Here is a 22873-nt window from a genome sequence, read left to right as displayed (position 1 = left end):
TCCAGTTTAGATGTATACTTTTCTCTTAAATATAAACTTGAGTTATCTCTTGTAAACAAAAATATAAGACGGAAAATAGATCACACTAAAATGAACATTTTAGTGAAAAAAATTTAAAAGAAGTAGAGAAAAGTTATTCACACACCACAAATGAACACAAACGTTATGTTATCCAAGTTTAGGAATTTCCACCAGTTCAACCCTAATAGCATGGAATTTTGTGAGAAAGAGATTTCTAATTGATCCAACACATGTTTTAAACATGGATATTGCATGCCTTAAACATGTTAAAGACGCATATGTTTGCAAAACCTAAGATATAAAAACTGAAGAGAGCTTACAATCCCTAAAAGTTACAGACACTTTTTGGAATTATCTCTGTCTAAAATTGTGAATTTCCATTTTAGATGTATATTTTCCCTTAAATATAAACTTCATTTATCTCTCGTAAACAAAAATAAAAGATGGCTAATACATCACACAAAAATGGTAATTTTGGAGAAAAAAATTAAAAAAAAAACAAATATAAGTGTAGAAAATTTATTCACACAAGACAAATGAACAAAATAGTTTTGTTATTAGAGTTTGGGAAATTCCACCAGTTCAACTCTAATAGCTTGAAATTTTGTCAGAAAGAAATTTCTAATTGATCCTACACTTGTTTTAAACATGGATATTGCATGCTTGAAGTATGTTAAAGATGCAAATGATTGCAAAACCTAAGATATAAAAACTGAAGAGAGTTTACAATCCCTAAAAATTACAGACACTTTTTGGAATTTTCTCCGTCTAAATATATGCATTTCCAGTTTAGATGTATACTTTTCTCTTAAATAAGAACTTGAGTTATCTCTCGCAAACCAAAATATAAGACGGGAAATAGATCACATTAAAGCGAAAATTTTAGAGAAAAAAATTTTAAACAAGTCAAGAAAATTTATTCACTTAGCACAAATTAACACAAAAGTTTTGTTATCTAAGTTTGGGAAATTCCACCAGTTCGTCCCTAATAGCTTGGAATTTTGTGAGAAAGAGATTTCTAATTGATCCAACATGTGTTTTAAACATTGATATTCCATGCTTGAAGCATGTAAAAGACGCAAACGATTGCAAAACCTAAGATATAAAAACTCAAGAGAGATTACAATCCCTAAAAATTAAAGACAATTTTTGGAATTATCTCCTTCTAAATTTGTGCATTTCCATTTTAGAAGTGTACTTTTCTCTTAAATATAAACTTGAGTTATCTTTCGTAAAAAAAAATAAAAGCCAACAAAAAAGAACACAAAAAAAAAAAAAACTTTAGAGAAAAAAATTTAAAACAAAAACAAATGTAAGTGAAGAAAATTTATTCACACACCACAAATGAACACAAACGTTTTGTTGTCCACGTTTGGGAAATTCAACCAGTTCAACCCTAATAGCTGGGAATTTTGTGAGAAACAAATTTCTAATTGATTCAACACATGTTTTAAACATGGATATTGCATGCTTTAAACATGTTAAAGACGGATATGTTTGCAAAACCTAAGATATAAAAACTGAAGAGAGTTTACAATCCCTAAAAAATACAGACACTTTTTAGAATTATCTCTGTCTAAATTTGTGCATTTTCAGTTTGGATGTATATTTTTCTCTTAAATATAATCTTTATTTATCTCTCGTAAAAAAAAAATATAAGAAGGCTTAATAGATCACTGTAAAATGCAAATTTTATAGAAAAAAATGTACAACAAAAACAATTGTAAGAGAAGAAAATTTATTCACAAACCACAAATGAACATAATAGTTTTGTTATCAGAGTTTGGGAAATTCCACAAGTTCAACTGTAATAGCTTGGAAATTTGTGAGAAAGAGATTTCTAATTGATCCTACACATGTGTTTTAAACATGGATGTTGCATGCTTGAAGCATGTTAAAGACACAAATGATTTCAAAACCTAAGATATAAAAACTGAAGAGAGTTTAATATCACATAAAATTACAGACACTTTTTGGAATTATCTTTGTCTAAATTTGTGCATTTCCATTTTAGATGTATACTTTTCTCTTGAATATAAATTTGAGTTACCTCTCGTAAAAAAAATATAAGATGGCAAAGAGATCACAGTAAAATGAAAATTTTAGAGAAAAAGAATTTGAAACAAAAACAAACGTAAGTGAAGAAAATTTATTCACACACCACAAATGAACACTAAAGTTTTGTTATCAGAGTTTGGGTAATCCCACCAGTTCAACCCTAATAGCTTGGTATTTTGTGAGAAAGAGATTTCTAATTGATCCAACACATGTTTGACACATGGATATTGCATGCTTGAAGCATGTTAAAGACGCAAATGATTGCAAAACCGAAGATATAAACATTAAAGAGAGTTTACAATCCCAAAAACTTACAGAAACTTTTATGAATTATCTCTTTCTAAATTTTTGCATTTCCATTTTAGATGTATACTTTTCTCTTAAATATAAACTTGAGTTATCTCTCGTAATAAAAAATATAAGAAGGCAAATCGATCACAGTAAAACGAAAATTTTAGAGAATAAAATTTAAAACAAAAAAAAATGTAAGTGAAGAAAATTTATTCACACACCACAAATGAACATAACAGTTTTGTTATCAGAGTTTGGGAAATTCCACCAGTTCAACCCTAATAGGTTGGAATTTTGTGTGAATGAGATTTCTAACTGATCCAACACATGTTTCAAACATGGATATTACATGCCTTAAACATGTTAAAGACGCAAATGTTCGCAAAACCTAAGATATAAAACCTGATGTGAGTATCCCTAAATATTACAGAAACGTTTTATAATTATCTCTGTCTAAATTTGTGCATTTCCATTTTAGATGTGTACTTTTCTCTTAATTATAAACTTGAGTTATCTCTCGTAAATAAAAATGTAAGAAGGCAAATAGATCATAGTAAAAAGAAAATTTTAGAGAAAAATATTTAAAACAAAAAAAAAATTAAGTGAAGAAAACTTATTCACATACCACAAATGAACACAAAAGTTTTGTTATCAGAGTTTAGGAAATTCCACCAGTTCAACCCGAATTGCTCTGGATTTTTTGAGGAAGAGATTTCTTATTGATCCAACTCATTTCTTAAACATGGATATTGAATTCTTGAAGCAAGTTAAAGACGCAAATGATTGCAAAACCTAAGATATAAAACTGAAGTGAGTTTACTTTCCCTAAAAATTATAAACACTTTTTGGAATTATCTCTGTCTAAATTTGTGCATTTCCCTTTTAGAAGTATACTTTTCTCTTAAATATAAACTTGAGTTATCTCTTGTCAACAAAAATATAAGACGGAAAATAGATCACACTAAAATGAAAATTTTAGAGAAAAAAATTTAAAACAAGTAAAGAAAATTTATTCACACGACACAAATGAACAAAAAAGTTTTGTTATCCAAGTTTGGGAAATTCCACCAGTTAGACCCTAATAGCTTGGAATTTTGTGAGAAAGAGATTTCTAATTGATCCAACATGTGTTTTAAATATGGATATTGGAAGTTTGAAGCATGTTAAAGACGGAAATGATTGCAAAACTTATGATATAAAAACTGAAGAGATTTTACTATCTATAAAAATTATAGACACTTTTTGGAATTATCTCTGTCTAAATTTGTGCATTTACATTTTAGATGTATACTTTTCTCTTAAATATAAACTTGAGTTATCTCTCGTAAAAAAAATACAAGTCGAAAAAAAAGAACCCAGAAAAAAGAAAATTTTAGAGAAAAAAATTAAAACAAAAACAAATGTAAGTGAAGAAAATTTAATCACACACCACAAATGAACACAAATGTTTTGTTATCCAAGTTTGGGAAATTCCACTAGTTCAACCCTAATAGCATGAAATTTTGTGGGAAAGAGTATTCTAATTGATCCAACACATGTTTTAAACGTGGATATTGCATGCCTTAAACATGTTAAAGACGCATATGTTTGCAAAACCTAAGATATAAAAACTGAAGAGAGTTTACAATCCCCAAAAATTACAGACACTTCTTGGAATTATCTCTGTCTAAATTTGTGCATTTCCATTTAAGATGTATACTTTTCTCTTAAATATAAACTTGAGTTATCTCGTAAACAAAAATATAAGAAGGCTTAATAGATCACAATAAAAAGAAGATTTTAGAGAAAAAAATTTAAAACAAAACAAATGTAATTGAAGAAAATTTATTCACACACCACAAATGAACAAAATAGTTTTGTTATCAGAGTTTGGGAAATTCCCCCAGTTCAACCCTAATAGCTTGGAATTTTGTGAGAAAGAGATTTTTAAAAGATCCTACACATGTTTTAAACATGGGTATTGCATGCTTGAAGCATGTTAAAGATGCAAATGATCGAAAAACCTAAGATATAAAACCTGAAGACAATGACAATCCCAAAAAATTATAGACACTTTTTGGAATTATCTTTGTTTAAATATGTGCATTTCCAGTTAGATGTATACTTTTCTCTTAAATATAAACTTTAGTTATCTATCGTAAACCAAAAACTAAGACGGGAAATAGATCATACTATAATGAAAATTTTAGAGAAAAAAATTTAAAACAAGTAATGAAAATTTATTCACACATCACAAATGAAAACAAAAGTTTTGTTATCCAAGTTGGGAAATTCCTACAGTTCAACCCTAATAGCAAGGAATTTCGAGAGAAAAGAATTTCTAATTGATCCAACACATGTTTTAAACATGGATATTGCATGCCTTAAACATGTTAGAGATGCATATGTTTGCAAAACCTAAGATATAAAAACTGAAGAGAGTTAACAATCGCTAAAAATTACAGAGACCTTTTGGAATCATCTCTGTCTAAATTTGTGTATTTCTAGTTTAGACTTATACTTTTCTCTTAAATATAAACTTGAGTAATCTCTCGTAAACCAAAATATAAGACGGGAAATAGATCACACTAAAATGAAAATTTTAGAGAAAAAAATTTAAAACAAGTAAAGAAAATTTATTCACACACCACAAATGAATAAAAATGTTTCGTTATCCAAGTTTGGGAAATTCCACCAGCTCAACCCTAATAGCATGGAATTTTGTGAGAAAGAGATTTCTAATTGATCCAACGCATGTTTTAAACATGGATATTGCATCCCTTAAACATGTTAAAAACGCATATGTTTGCAAAACCTAAGATATAAAAACTGAAGAGTGTTTACAATCCCTAAAAATTACAAACACTTTTTGGAATTATCTCCGTTTAAATTTGTGCATTTCCATTTTAGATGTATACTTTTCTCTTAAATATATACTTGAGTTATCTCTCGTAAAAAAAAATATAAGAAGGATAATACATCAGAGTAAAATGAAAATTTTAGAGAAAAAAATTTAAAACAAAAACAAATGTAAGTGAAGAAGATTTATTCACACACCACAAATGAACAGAATAGTTTTGTTATCAGAGTTTGGGAAATTCCACCAGTTCAACTGTATTAGCTTGGAATTTTGACAGAAAGAGATTTCTAATCGATCCTACACATGTTTTAAACGTGGATATTGCATTCTTGAAGCATGTTAAACATGCAAATGATTACCAGACCTAAGATATAAAAACTGAAGAGAGTTTACCATCCCTAAAAATTACAAACACTTTTTGGAATTATCTCCGTCTAAATATGTGCATTTCCAGTTTAGATGTATACTTTTCTGTTAAATATAAACTTGAGTAATCTCTCGTAAAAAAAAAATATTAGACGGGAAATAGATCACACTAAAACGAAAATTTTAGAGAAATAAATTTAAAACAAGTAAAGAAAATTTATTCACACCGCACAAATCAAGACAAAAGTTTTGATACCAATGTTTGGGAAATTCGACCAGTTCACCCCACTAGCTAGGAATTTTGTGAGAACGAGATTTCTAATTGATCCAACATGTGTTATAAACATTGATTTTGCATGCTTGAAGCATGTAAAAGGTGCAAATGATTGGAAAACCTAAGATATAAAAACTGAAGTGAGTTTACAATCCCTAAAAATTACAGACACTTTTTGGAATTATCTCTGTCTAAATTTGTGCATTTCCATTTTAGATGTATACTTTTCTCTTAAATATAAACTTGAGTTGTCTTTCGTAAAGAAAAATATAAGCCGGCAAAATAGAAAACAGAAAAAAGAAAATTTTAGTGAAAAAAATTTAAAACAAAAATAAATGTAAGTGAAGAAAATCTAATCACACACCACAAATGAACACTAACGTTTTGTTATCCAAGTTTGGGAAATTCCACCAGTTGAACATTAATAGCTTGGAATTTTGTGAAAAACAGATTTCTAATTGATCCAACACATGTTTTAAACATGGATATTGCATGCCTTAAACATGTTAAAGACGCAAATATGTTCAAAACCTAAGATATAAAAACTGATGAGAGTATCCCTTAAAATTACAGACACTTTTTGGAATTATATCTGTCTAAATTTGTGCATTTCCATTTTAGATGTATACTTTTCTCTTAATTACAAACTTGAGTAATCTCTCGTAAATAAAAATATAAGAAGGCAAATAAATCGTAGTAAAAATAAAGTTTTAGAGAAAAAAATTTAAAACAAAAACAAAGTAAGTGAAGAAAATTTAGTAAGACACCACAAATGAACATAAAAGTTATGTTATCAGTGTTTGGGAAATTCCACTAGTTCAACCCTAATTGCTTGGAATTTTTTGTGGAAGAGATTTCTAATTGATCCAACCCATGTTTTAAACATGGATATTGAATGCTTGAAGCAATGTAAAGACACAAATGATTGCAAAACCTAAGATATAAAAACTGAAGTGAGTGTACAATCCCTAAAAATTACAGACACTTTTTGGAATTAACTCTGTCTAAATTTGTGCATTTCCTTTTTAGATGTATACTTTTCTCTTAAATAAAAACTTGAGTTATCTCTCGTAAACAAAAATATAAGACGGGAAATAGATCACACTTAAATCAAAATTTTAAAGAAAAAAAGTTAAAACAAGTAAAGAAAATTTATTCACACAACACAAATGACCAAAAAAGTTTTGTTTACTTTGGCAAATTTCACCAGAGATTTCTAATTGATCCAACATGTGTTTTAAACATGGATATTGCATGCTTGAAGCATGTTAAAGACGCAAATGATAGCAAAACCTAAGATATAAAAACTGAAGAGAGTTTACTATCCCTAAAAATTACTGACAATTTTTTGAATTATCTCTGTCTAAATTTGTGCATTTCCATTTTAGATGTATACTTTTCTCTTAAATATAAACTTGAGTTATCTTCCCTAAACAAAAATATAAGTCGGAAAAATAGAACACAGGAAAAAGAAAATTTTGAGAAAAAAAATTAAAACAAAAACAAATGTAAGTGAAGAAAATTTATTCACACACCACAAATGAACACAAACGCTTTGTTATCCAAGTTTGGGAAATTCCACCAGTTCAACCCTAATAGCATGGAATTTTGTGAGCAAGAGATTTCTAATTGATCCAACACATGTTTTAAACATCGATATTGCATGCCTTAAACATGTTAAAGATGCATATGTTTGCAAAACCTAAAATATAAAAATTGAAGAGAGTTTACAATCCCTTAAAATTACAGACACTTTTTGGAATTATCTATGTCCAAATTTGTGTATTTCGATTTTAGACGTATACTTTTCTCTTAAATATAAAATTGTGTGATCTCTCGTAAACCAAAATATAAGAAGGCATAATAGATCACAGTAAAATGAAAATTTTAGAGAACAAAATTTAAAACAAAAACAAAGGTAAGTGAAGAAAATTTATTCACATGTTGAAGCATGTTAAAGACGTAAATGATTAAAAAATTCAAGAGAGTTTACAATCCCTAAAAATTACAGACACTTTTTGGAATTATCTCTGTCTAAATATGTGCATTTCCCGTTTAGATGTATATTTTTCTCTGAATTATAAACTTGAGTTATCTCTCGTAAACCAAAATATAAGATGGGAAATAGATCTCACTAAAATGAAAATTTCAGAAAAAAAATTCAAAACAAGTTAAGAAAATTTATTCACACAGCACAAATGAACACAAAAGTTTTGTTATCCATGTTTGGGAAATTCCACGAGTTCAACCCTAATAGCATGGAATTTTGAGATAAAGAGATTTCTAATTGATCCAACACATGTTTTAAACATGGATATTGCATGCCTTAAACATGTTAAAGACACATATGGTAGCAAAACCTAAGATATAAAAACTGAAGAGAGTTCAGATTCCCTAAAAATTACGGACAATTTTTGGAATTATCTATGTCTAAATTTGTGCATTTCCAGTTTAGATGTATACTTTTCTCTTAAATATAAATTTGAGTTATCTCTCGTAAAGAAAAATATAAGACGGGAAATAGATCACACTAAAATGAAAATTTAAGAGAAAAAAATTAAAAACAAGTAAAGAAAATTTATTCACACGCCACAATTGAACACAAACGTTTTGTTATCCAAGTTTGGGAAATTGTACCAGTTCAACCCCAATAGCTTGGCATTTTGTGAGAAAGAGATTTCTAATTGAGGCAACATGTGTTTTAAACATGGATATTGCATGCTTGAAGTATGTTAAAACACAAATGATAGCAAAACCTAAGATATAAAAAATGAAGAGAGTTTACTATCCCTAAAAATTATAGACACTTTTAGGAATTATCTCTGTCTAAATTAGTGCATTTCCATTTTAGATGGATACTTTTCTCTTAAATATAAACTTGAGTCACCTCTCGAAAAAAATATAAGATGGCGAATAGATCAGAGTAAAATAAAAATTTTAGAGAAAAAAATTGAAAACAAAAACAAATGTAAGTGAAGAAAATTTATTCACACACCACAAATGAACACAAAAGTTTTGTTATCAGAGTTTGGGTAATTCCACCAGTTCAACCCTAATAGCTTGGAATTTTGTGAGAAAGAGATTTCCAATTGATCCAACACATGTTTTAAAGATGGATATTGCATGCCTGAAGCATGTTAAAGACGCAAATGATTGCAAAACCTAAGATATAAACATTAAAGAGAGTTTACAATCCAAAAAACATACAGACACTTTTTGAAATTATCTCTGTCTAAATTTTTGCATTTCCATTTTAGATGTATACTTTTCTCTTAAATATGAACTTGAGTTATCGCTCGTAATCAAAAAGATAAGAAGGCAAATAGATCACAGTAAAACGAAAATTTTAGAGAAAAAAATTTAAAACAAAAACAAATGTAAGTGAATAAAATTTATTCACACACCACAAATGAACACAAATGTTTGGTTATCCTTGTTTGGGAAATTCCACCAGTTCAACCCTAATAGCTAAGAATTTTGTGAGAAACAAATTTCTAATTGATCCAACACATATTTTAAACATGGATATTGCATGCCTTAAACATGTTAAAGACGCAAATGTTTACAAAACGTAAGACATAAAAACTTATGAGAGTATCCCTAAAAGTTACTGACACTTTTTGGAATTATCTCTGTCTAAATTTGTGCATTTCCATTTTAGATGTATACTTTTCTCTTAATTAAAAACTTGAGTTATCACTCGTAAATAAAAATATAAGAAGGCAAATAAATCACAGTAAACAGAAAATTTTAGACAAAATAAATTTAAAACAAAAACAAAGTAAGTGAAGAAAATTTATTTACATACCAGAAATGAACACAAAAGTTTTTTATGAGAGTTTGGGAAATTCCACCAGTTCAACAACAATTGCTTTGGATTTTTGAGGAAGAGATTTCTAAATTTATCCAACTCATGTTTTAAACATGGATATTGAATGCTTGAAGCATGTTAAAGACGCAAATGATTGCAAAACCTAAGATATAAAAACTGAAGTGAGTTTACAATCCCTAATAAGTACAGGCACTTTTTTGAATTATCACTATCTAAATTTGTGCATTTCTATTTTAGATGTATACTTTTCTCTTAAATATAAAGTTAAGTAATCTCACATAAACAAAAATATAAGACGGGAAATAGATCACATAAAAATGAAAATTTTAGAGAAAAAATTTAAAACAAGTAAAGAAAATTTATTCACACAGCACAAATGAACACAAAAGTTTTGTTATCCAAGTTAGGGAAATTCCACCAATTCAACGCTAATGGCATCGAATTTTGAGAGCAAGAGATTTCTAATTGATCCCACACATGTTTTAAACATGGATATTGCATGCCTTAAACATGTTAAAGTTGCATATGTTTGCAAAACCTAAGATATAAAAACTGAAGAGAGTTTACAATGCCTAAAAATTATAGACACTTTTTGGGATTATCTCTATCTAAATATGAGCATTTCCAGTTTAGATGTATACTTTTCTCTTAAATATAAACTTGAGTTATCTCTCGTAAACCAAAATATAAGACGGGAATTAGATCACACTAAAATGAAAATTTTAGAGAAAAAATTTAAAAAAAGTAAAGAAAATTTATTCACACAGCACAAATGAACACAAAAGTTTTGTTAACCATGTTTTGGAAATTCCACCAGTTCAACCCTAATAGCAAGGAATTTTGAGAGAAAGAGATTTCTAATTGATCCAACACATGTTTTAAACATGGATATTGCATGTCTTAAACATGTTTAAGACGCATATGTTTGCAAAACCTAAGATATAAAAACTGAAGAGAGTTTACAATCCCTAAAAATGACAAACACTTTTTAGAATTATCTATGTCTAAATTTGTTTATTTCCAGTTTAGATGTATACTTTTCTCTTAAATAAAAACTTGAGTTATCTCTCATAAACAAAAATATAAGAAGGGAAATAGATCACACTAAAATGAAAATTTTAGAGAAAAAAATTCAAAACAAGTAAAGAAAATTTATTCACACACCACAAATGAACAGAAACGTTTTCTTATCTAAGTTTGGGAAATTGCACAAGTTCAACCCAAATAGCTTGGCATTTTGTGAGAAAGAGATTTCTAATTTATACAACATGTGTTTTAAACATGGATATTGCATGCTTGAAGCATGTTAAAGACGCAAATGATTGCAAAATGAAAGATATAAATACTGAAGAGAGTTTAATATCCCTTAAAATTACAGACACTTTTAGGAATTATCTCTGTCTAAATTTGTGCATTTTCATTTTAGATGGATACTTTTCTCTTAAATATAAACTTGAGTTACCTCTCGTAAAAAAAATATAAGATGGTGAATAGATCACAGTAAAATGAAAATTTTAGAGAAAAAAATTTAAAACAAAAACAAATGTAAGTGAAGAAAAAATTTATTCACACACCACAAATAAACAGAATAGTTTTGTTATCAGAGTTTGGGAAATTTCACCAGTTCAACTCTAATAGCTTGGAATATTGTAAGAAAAAGATTTTTAATTGATCCTACACTTGTTTTAAAAATGGATATTGCTTGCTTGAAGCATGTTAAAGATGCAAATGATTGCAAAACGTAAGATATAAAAACTGAAGAGAGTTTACAATCCCTAAAAATTACAGACAGTTTTTAGAATTATCTCTGTCTAAATGTGTGCATTTCTAGTTTAGATCTATACTTTTCTCTTAAATATAAACTTGAATTATTTCTCGTAAACCAAAATATAAGACGGGAAATAGATCACACTAAAATGAAAATTTTAGAGAAAAAAATTTAAAACAAGTAAAGAAAATTTATTCACACAGCACAAACTAACAAAAAAGTTTTGTTATCTAATTTTGGGAAATTCCACCAGTTCAACCCTAATAGCCTGGAATTTTGTGAGGAAGAGATTTCTAATCGATCCAACATGTGTTTTAAACATTGATATTCTATGGTTGAAGCATGTAAAAGACGCAAATGATTGCAAAACCTAAGATATAAAAACTGAAGAAAGTTTACAATCCCTAAAAATTACAGACACTTTTGGAATTATCTCTGTCTAAATTTGTGCATTTCCATTTTAGATGTATACTTTTCTCTTAAATATAAACTTTGATTTATCTTTCGTAAAAAAAAAATATAAGCCGGCAAAAAAGAACATAGAAAAAGAAAATTTTAGAGAAAAAATTAAAACAAAAACAAATGTAAGTGAAGAAAATTTATTCACACAGCACAAATGAACACAAATGTTTGGTTATCCTTGTTTGGGAAATTCCACTAGTTCAACCCTAATAGCTAGGAATTTTGTGAGAAACAGATTTCTAATTGATCCAACACATATTTTAAACATGGATATTTCATGCCTTAAACATGTGAAAGACGCAAATATTTGCAAAACCTAAGATATAAAAACTGATGAGAGTATCCCTAAAAATTACAGACACTTTTTGGAATTATCTCTGTCTAAATTTGTGTATTTCCATTTTAGATGTATACTTTTCTCTTAATTATAAACACTAGTTACCACTCGTAAAAAAATATAAGATGGCGAATAGATCACAGTAAATTGAACATTTTTGAGAAAAAAATTTAAAACAAAAACAAATGTATGTGAAGAAAATTTATTCACACACTGCAAATGAACACAAAAGTTTTGTTATTTGAGTTTGGGTAATTCCACCAGTTCAACCCTAATAGCTTGGTATTTTATGAGAAAGAGATTTCTAATTGATCCAACACGTGTTTTAAACATGGATATTGATTCCTTGAAGCATTTTAAAGACGCAAATGATTGCAAAACCTAAGATATAAAAAATGAAGTGAGTGTACAATCCCTAAAAATTACAGACACTTTTTGGAATTATCTCTGTCTAAATTTGTGCATTTCCTTTTTAGATGTATACTTTTCTCTTAAATATAAACTTGCGTTATCTCTCGTAAACAAAAATATAAGATGGGAAATAGATCACACACAAACGAAAATTTTAGAAAAAAACATTTAAAACAAGTAAAGAAAATTTATTCACACAGCATAAATGAAAACAAAAGTTTTGTTATCCATGTTTGGGAAATTCCACCAGTTCAACCCTAATAGCAAGGAATTTTGAGAGAAAGAGATTTCTAATTGGTCCAACACATGTTTTAAACATGGATATTGCATGCCTTAAACATGTTTAAGACGCATATGTTTACAAAACCTAAGATATAAAAACTGAAGAGAGTTTACAATCCCTAAAAATTATAGAGACTTTTTGGAATTATCTATGTCTAAATTTGATTATTTCCAGTTTAGATGTATACTTTTCTCTTAAATATAAACTTGAGTTATCTCTCGTAAAAAAAAATATTAGACGGGAAATAGATCACACTAAAATGAAAATTTTAGAAGTAAAGAAAATTTATTCACACACCACAAATGAACACAAACGTTTTGTTATCCAAGTTTGGGAAATTGCACCAGTTCAACCCCAATAGCATGACATTTTGTGAGAAAGGGATTTCTAATTTATACAACATGTGTTTTAAACATGGATATTGCTTGCTTGAAGCATGTTAAAGACGCAAATGATTGCAAAACCAAAGATATAAAACCGAAGAGAGTTTAATATCCCTTAAAATTACAGACACTTTTAGGAATTATCTCTGTCTAAATTTGTGCATTTCCATTTTAGATGGATACTTTTCTCTTAAATATAAACTTGAGTTACCTCTCGTAAAAAAAAATATAAGATGGCGAATAGATCATAGTAAAATGAAAATTTTAGAGAAAAAATTTAAAACAAAAACAAATGTAAGTGAAGAAAATTTATTCACACACTATAAATGAACACAAAAGTTTTGTTATCAGAGTTTGGCTAATTCGACCAGCTCAACCCTAATAGCTTGGTATTTTGTGAGAAAGAGATTTCTAATTGATCCAACACTTGTTTTAAAGATGGATATTGATTTCTTGAAGCGTGTTAAAGACACAAATGATTGCAAAACCTAAGATATAAACATTAAAGAGAGTTTACAATCCCAAAAACTTACAAACACTTTTTGGAATTATCTCTGTCTAAATTTTTGCATTTCCATTTTAGATGTATACTTTTCTCTTAAATATAAACTTGAGTTATCTCTCATAATTAAAAATATAAGAAGGGAAATAGATCACAGTAAAACGAAAATTTTAGGTAAAAATAATTTAAAACAAAAACAAATGTTAGTGAAGAAAATTTATTCACACACCACAAATTAATAGAATAGTTTTTTTTATCAGAGTTTGGGAAATTCCACCAGTTCAACCCTAATAACTTTGAATTTTGTGAGAAAGAGATTTATCATTGATCCAACACATGTTTTAAACATGGATATTGCATGCCTTAAACATGTTAAAGTCGCAAATGTTTGCAAAACATAAGATATAAAAACTGATGAGAGTATCCCTAAATATTACATACACTGTTTGGAATTATCTCTATCTAAATTTGGAATTTCTCATAAACAAAAATAAAAGAACACAAAAGTTTTGTTATCCAATTAAAGAAAATTTATTCACACAGCACAAATGAACACAAAAGTTTTGTTATTCAAGTTTTGGAAATTCCACCAGTTCAACCCTAATAGCATGGAATTTTGAGAGAAAGAGATTTCTAATTGATCCAACACATGTTTTAAACATGGATATTGCATACCTTAAACATGTTAAAGACGCATATGTTTGCAAACACCTAAGATATAAAAACTGAAGAGAGTTTACAATCCCTAAATATTACAGACACTTTTTGAATTATCTTTGTCTAAATTTGTGCATTTCCAGTTTAGATGTGTACTTTTCTTTTAAATATAAACTTGACTTGTCTCTCATAAACAAAAATATAAGACGGCAAATAGATCACACTAAAATGAAAATTTTATTAAAAACAATTTAAAAAAAGTAAAGAAAATTTATTCTCACGCCACAAATGAACACAATCGTTTTGTTATCCAAGTTAGGGAAATTCCACCAGTTCAACCCTAATAGCATGGAATTTTGTGAGAAAGAGATTTGTAATTGATCAAACACGTTTTTACACATGGATAGTGCATGCCTTCAACATGTTAAAGATGCATATGTTTGCAAAACCTAAGATATAAAAACTGAAGAGAGTTTAGAATCCCTAAAAATTATAGACACTTTTTGGAATTATCTCTGTCTAAATTTGTTCATTTCCATTTTAGATGTATACTTTTCTCTTAAATATAAACTTGAGTTATCTCTCATAAAAAAAATATAAGAATGCTAGTACATCACAAAAAAATGAAAATTTAAGAGAAAAAATTTAATAAAAACAATTGTAAATGTAGAAAAATTATTCAAACACGACAAATGAACACAAAAAATTTGTTATCAGATTTGGGGAAATTCCACCAGTTCAACCTAATAGATTGGAATTTTGGGAGAAAGAGATTTCTAATCGATCCTACACATGTTTTAGACATAGATATTGCATCCTTGAAGCATGTTAAAGACGCAAATCATTGCAAAAACTAAGATATAAAAACCGAAGAGAGTTTACAATCCCTAAAAACTATAGATACTTTTTGGAATTATCTCTGTCTCAATTTGTGCATTTCCATTTTAGACGTATACTTTTCTCTAAATTATATACTTGAGTTATCTCACGTAATAAAAAATATAAGAAGGCAAATATATCACATTAAAACGAAAATTTTAGGGCAAAAAATTTAAAACAAAAACAAATGTAAGTGAAAATAATTTATTCACACACCACAAATGAACAGAATAGTTTTGTTATCAGAGTTTTGGAAATTCCACCAGTTCAACCCTAATAGCTTGGAATTTTGTGAGAAAGAGATTTCTAATTGATCCAATACATGTTTTAAACATGGATATTGCATGCCTTAAACATGTTAAAGACTCAAATGTATGCAAAACCTAAGATATAAAAACTGAAGAGAGTTTACAATCCCTAAAAATTACAGACATATTTTGGAATTATCTCTATCTAAATTTGTCCACTTCCTTTTTAGATGTGTACTTTTCTCTTTAATATAAACTTGAGTTATCTCTAGTAAAAAAAATATATGAAGGCAAATAGATCACAACAAAAAGAAAATTTTAGAGAAAAAACTTTAAAAAAAAAAGTAAGTGAAGAAAATTTATTCAGACACCACAAATGAACACAAAAGTTTTGTTATCAGAGTTTGGGAAATTCCACCAGTTCAACCCTAATTGCTTGGAATTTTATGGGAAAGAGATTTCAAATTGATCCAACTCATGTTTTAAACATGGATATTGAATGCTTGAAGAATGTTAAAGACGCAAATGATTGCAAAACCTAAGATATAAAAACTGAAGAGAGTTTATAATCCCAAAAAATTACAGACACTTTTTGGAATTATCTCTGTCTAAATTTGTGCATTTCCATTTTCGATGTATACTTTTCTGTTAAATATAAACTTGTGTTATCTCTCGTAAACAACAGTATAAGAAGGTAAATAAGTCAAAGTACAATGAGCATTTTAGGGGAAAAAATTTATAACAAAACAAAAGTAACTGGAAAAAATTTATTCACACACCACAAATGAACACAAAAGTTTTGTTATCCAAGTTTGGGAAATTCTACCAGTTCAACTCTAGTAGCTTGGAATATTGTGAGAAAGAGATTTCTAATTGATCCTACACAAGTTTTAAACATGGATATTGCATGCTTGAAGCATGTTAAAGATGCAAATGATTGCAAAACCTAAGATATAAAAACAAAAGAGAGTTTACATTTCCTAAAAATTACAGACAATTTTTGGAATTATCTCGGTCTAAATTTGTGCATTTCCAGTTAAGATGTATACTTTTGTCTTAAATATTAACTTGAGTTATATCACGTAATAAAAAATAAAAGATGCCAAATAGATTACAGTAAAACAAAATTTTAGTGAAAAATATTTAAAACAGAAACAAATGTAAGTGAAGAAAATTTATTCACACACCACAAATGAACAGAATAGTTTTGATATCGGAGTTTGGGAAATTCGACCAAGTCAACCCTAATAGGTTGGAATTTTGTGAGAAATAGATTTCTAATTGATCCAACACATGTTTTAAACATGGATATTGCATGCCTTAAACATGTTAAAGACGCAAATGTTTGCTAAACCTAAGATACAAAAACTGAAGAGAGTTTATAATCCCTTAAAATTACAAACACTTTTTGGAATTATCTCTATCTAAATTTCCATTTTAGATGTATACTTTTCTCTTAAATATTAACCATAGCTATCTCTCGTAAAAAAAAATATCAGAAGGCAAATAGATCACAGTAAAAAGAAAATTTTAGAGAAAAAAATTTAAAACAAAAATCAAAGTAAGTGAAGAAAATTTATTCACACACCACAAATAAATAGAAAAGTTTTGTTATCAGAGTTTGGGAAATTCCACCTGTTCAACCCTATTAGCTTGGAATTTTTTGGGAAAGAGATTTCTTATTGATGCAACTCATGTTTTAAACTTGTGTATTGAATGCTTCAAGCACGTTAAAGATGCAAATGATTGCAAAACCTAAGATATAAAAACTGAAGTGAGTTTACAATCCCTAAAAATTACAGACACTTTTTGGAATTATCTCTATCTAAATTTGTGCATTTCCATTTTAGATGTATACTTTTCTTTTAAATATAAAGTTGTGTTATCTCTCGTCAACAACAGTATAAGAAGTCAAATAACTCACAGTACATTGAAAATTTTAGGAAAAAAATTTAAAACAAAAAAAAGTTTGTGAAAAAAATTTATTCACACACCACAAATGAACACAAAAGTTAGTTATCCAAGTTTGGAAAATTCCATCAGTTCAACTCTAACAGCTTGGAATTTTGTGAGAAAGAGATTTCTAGTTGATCCAACAGATGTTTTAAACATGGATATTGCATGCTTGAAGCATGTTAAAAACGCAAATGATTGCAAAATGTAAGATATAAAAACTGAAGAGAGTTTACAATCCCTACAAAAGTTTTGCATGCTTGAAGCCTGTTAAAGAAGCAAATGATTGCAAAACCTAAGATATAAAAAATGAAGAGAGTTTAGAATCCCTAAAAATTGCAGACACTTTTTGGAATTATCACTGTCTTAATTTGTGCATTTCCATTTTAGATGTATACTTTTCTCTTAAATATAAACTTGAGTTATCTCTCATAGACAATAATATAAGACGGCAAAATACAACACATAAAAAAGAAAATTTAAGAGAAAACAATTTAAAACAAAAACAAACCACAAATGAACATAAAATTTTTGTTAAGAGAGTTTGGAAATTCCACCAGTTCAACCTTATAGCTTGGAATTTTATGAGAAAGACATTTCTAATTGATCCAACACATGTTTTAAACATGGGTATTGCATGCCTTCAACAAGTTAAAGACGGAAATGTTTGCAAAACCTAAGATATAAAAACTAAAGATAGTTTACAATCCGTAAAAATTACAAACACTTTTTTCAATTATCTCTGTCTAAATTTGTGCATTTCCATTTTAGATGTATACTTTTCTCTTAAATATAAACCTGAGTTATCTCTCATAAACAAAAATATAAGAAGGCCAAAAAGTCATAGTAAAAAAAAAAATTTAGAAATTTTTTTTAAAAAAAAACAAAGTGAAGAAAATTTATTCACACACCACAAATGAACACAAATGTTTCGTTATCAGAGTTTGGGAAATTCCACCTGTTCAACCCTAATAGCTTGGATTTTTTTGGGAAAAAGATTTCTAATTGATGCAACTCATGATTTAAACATGGATATTGAATGCTTGAAGCCTGTTAAAGGTGCAAGTGATTCCAAAACGTAAGATATAAAAACTGAAGAGAGTTTACAATCCCTAAAAATTATAGATACTTTTTGGAATTATCTCTGTCTAAATTTGTGCATTTCCATTTTAGATGTAAACGTTTCTCTTAAATATAAACTTCAAGTATCTCTTGTAAAAAAAAATATAAGACGGGAAAAAGATCACACTAAAACAAAAATTTTAGAGAAAAAAATTAAAAACAAATAAAGAAAATTTATTCACACAGCACAAATGAACTCAAAAGTTTTGCTATCCAAGTTTGGGAAATTTGACCAGTTCAATCCTAATAGCTTAGAATTTTTGGAGCAAGAGATTTCTAATTGATCCAACATCTGTTTTAAACATGGTTATTGCATGCTTGAAGCATGTTAAAGACGCAAATGATTGCAAAAGCTAAGATATAAAAACTGAAGAGAGTTTACAATCCCTAAAAATTACAGACACTTTTTGGAATTATCGCTGTCTAAATTTGTGCTTTTCCATTTTAGATGTATACTTTTCTCTTAAATATAAACTTGTGTTATCTCTCGTAAACATAAATATAAGAAGGCAAATAGATCACTATAAAATGAAAATTTTAGTGAAAAAAATTTAGTACAAAAACAAATGTAAGTGAAGAAAATTTATTCACAAACCACAAATGAACACAAAAGTTTTATTATCAGAGTTTAGGAAATTCCACCAGTTCAACCCCAATAGCTTGGCATTTTGTGAGAAAGAGATTTCTAATTGATTGACAACATGTTTTAAAGATGGATATTGCATGCTTGGAGCATGTTGAAGACGCAAATGATTGCAAAACCTAAGATATAAAAACTGAAGAGAGTTTACAATCCCTAAAAGTTACAGACACTTGTTGGAATTATCTCTGTCTAAATTTGTACATTTCCATTTTAGATGTATACTTTTCTCTTAAATATAAACTTGAGTTATCTAACGTAATTAAAAATATTAGAAGGTAAATAGATCACAGTAAAAATAAAATATTAGAGAAAAAAATTTCAAACAAAAACAAATGTAAGTGAAGAAAATTTAGTCACACACCACAAATGAACAGAATAATTTTGTTATCAGAGTTTGGGAAATTCCACCAGTTCAACCCTAATAGCTTGGAATTTTGTGAGAGAGAAATTTCTAATTGATCCAACATAACTTTTAAACATGGATATAGCATTCGTTAAACATGTTAAAAACGCAAATGTTTGCAAACCTAAGTTATAAAAACTAAAGATAGTTTACAATCCCTAAAAATTACAGATACTTTTTGGAATTATCTCTGTCTAAATTTTTCTGTTTCCTTTTTATATGTATACTTTGCTCCTAACTATAAACTTGAGTTATCTCTCGAAAAAAAAAAGATATAAGAAGGCAAAAAGAACACAGAAAAACAAAAATTTTAGAGAAAATTTTTTTAAACAAAAACAAATGTAAGTGAAGAAAATTTATTCACACACCACAAATGAACAGAATAGTTTTGTTATCAGAGTATGGGTTATTCCACCCATTCAACCCTAATAGCTAGGAATTTTGTGAGAAAGAGGTTTCTAATTGATTCACCATGTGTTTTAAACATTGATATTGCATGCTTGAAACATGTTAAAGTCGCAAACGATTGCAAAACCTAAGATATAAAAAGTGAAGATAGTTTACAATCCTGAAAAATTACAGACAGTTTTTGGAATTATCCCTATCAAAATTTGTGCATTTCCATTTTAGATGAATATTTTTCCCTTAAATATAAACTTGTGTTATTTCTCATAAACAAAAATATAAGAAGGCAAATAGTTCATAGTAAAAAGAAAATTTTAGAGAAAAAAATTTTAAAACAAAAACAAATGTAAGTGAAGAAAATTTATTCACACACCACAAATGAACACAAAAGTTTTGCCATCAGAGTTTGTGTAATTCCACCAGTTCAACCCCAATAGCTTGGTATTTTGTGAGAAAGAGATTTTTAATTGATCCTACACATGTTTTAAACATAGATATTGCATCCTTGAAGCATGTTAAAGACGCAAATGATTGCAAAACCTAAGATATAAAAACCGAAGAGAATTTACTATCCCTAAAAATTACAGACACTTTTTGGAATTATCTCTGTCTCAATTTGTGCATTTCCATTTTAGATGTATACTTTTCTCTTAATTATATACTTGAGTTATCTCACATTAAAACGAAAATTTTAGAGCAAAAAATTTAAAACAAAAACAAATATAAGTGAAAAAAATTTATTCACACACCACAAATGAACAGAATAGTTTTGTTATCAGAGTTTGGGAAAATCCACCAGTTCAACCCAAATAGCTTGGAGTTTTGTGAGAAAGAGATTTCTAATTGATCCAACACATGTTTTAAACATGGATATTGCATGCCTTAAACATGTTAAAGACGCAAATGTTTGGAAAACCTAAGATATAAAAACTGAAGAGAGTTTACAATCCCTAAAAATTACAGACACATTTTTGAATTATCTCTAACTAAATTTGTCCATTTCCTTTTTAGATGTATACTTTTTGCTTAAAAATAAACTTGAGTTATCTCTCGTAAACAAAAATATAAGATGGGAAATAGATCACACTAAAAAGAAAATTTTAGAGAAAGAAATTTAAAACAAGTAAAGAAAATTTATTCACAGATCAAAAATGAACACAAAAGTTTTGTTATCCAAGTTTGGGAAATTCCACCAGTTCAACCCTAATAGTTTCAAAATTTGTGAGAAAGAGATTTCTAATTGATCCAACATGTGTTTTAAACATGGATATTGCATGCTTGAAGCATGTTAAAGATGCAAATGAATGCAAAACCTAAGATATAAAACCTGAAGAGAGTTTACTATCCCTAAAAATTACTGACACTTTTTGGAATTATCTTTGTCTAAATTTGTGCATTTCCATTTTAGATGTATACTTTTCTCTTAAATATTAACTTGAGTTATCTCTCGTAAACCAAAATATAAGAAGGCTTAATCGATCACAGTAAAATGAAAATATTAGAGAAAAAAATTTAAAACAAAAACAAATGTAAGTGAAGAAAATTTATTCACACTCCACAAATGAACAGATTAGTTTTGGTATCAGAGTTTGGGAAATTCCACCAGTTCAATTGTAATAGCGTGGAAATTTGTGAGAAAGAGATTTCTAATTGATCCTACACATGTTTTAAACATGGATATTGCATGCTTGAACCATGTTAAAGATGCAAATCAGTGCAAAACCTAAGATATAAAAACTGAAGAGAATTGCAATCCCTAAATATTACAAACACTTTTTGGACTTATCTTTGTCTAAATATGTGCATTTCCAGTTTAGATGTATACTTTTCTCTTAAATATATACTTGAATTATCTCTCGTAAACCAAAATATAAGACGAGAAATAGATCATACTAAAGTGAAAATTTTAGAGAAAAAAATTTAAAGCAAGTAAGAAAATTTATTCACACCGCACAAATGAACACAAAAGTTTTGTTATCCAAGTTTGGGAAATTCCACCAGTTCAAAAATAATAGCATGAAATTTTGAGAGAAAGAGATTTCTAATTGATCACACACATGTTTTAAACATGGATATTGCATGCCTTAAACATGTTAAAGACACATATGTTTGCAAAACCTAAGATATAAAAACTGAAGAGAGTTTACAATCCCTACAAGTTACATACACTTTTTTGAATTATCTCTATCTAAATTTGTGCATTTCCAGTTTAGATGTATACTTTTCTCTTAAATATAAACTTGAGTTACCTCTCGTAAACAAAAATATTTTACAATCCCTAAAATTTACAGACACTTTTTGGAATTATCTCTGTCTAACTTTGTGAATTTCCAGTTTAGATGTATTCTTTTCTCTTAAATATAAACTTGAGTTATCTCTCGTAAACCAAAATATAAGACGGGAAATAGATCACACTAAAATGAAAATTATAGAGAAAAAAATTTAAAACAAGTAAAGAAAATTTATTCACACACCACAAATGAACACAAACGTTTTGTTATCCAAGTTTGGGAAATTCCACCAGTTCAACCCTAATAGCATGGAATTTTGTGAGAAAGAGATTTCTAATTGATCCAACATGTATTTTAAACGTGGATATTGCATGCTTGAAGCATGTTAAAGACGCAAATGATTGTAAAACCTAAGATTTAAAACCTGAAGAGAGTTTACTATCCATAAAAATTACAGACACTTTTTTGAATTATCTCTGTCTGAATTTGTGCATTTCAATTTTTG

Source organism: Aristolochia californica, unplaced genomic scaffold, assembly GCF_029961685.1.
Source record: "Aristolochia californica isolate CCGP_79_NKW_82.1479 unplaced genomic scaffold, dmAriCali1.0.hap1 SCAF_3, whole genome shotgun sequence".
Classification (NCBI taxonomy): Eukaryota; Viridiplantae; Streptophyta; class Magnoliopsida; order Piperales; family Aristolochiaceae; genus Aristolochia; species Aristolochia californica.
This window is presented reverse-complemented; position numbering follows the sequence as displayed.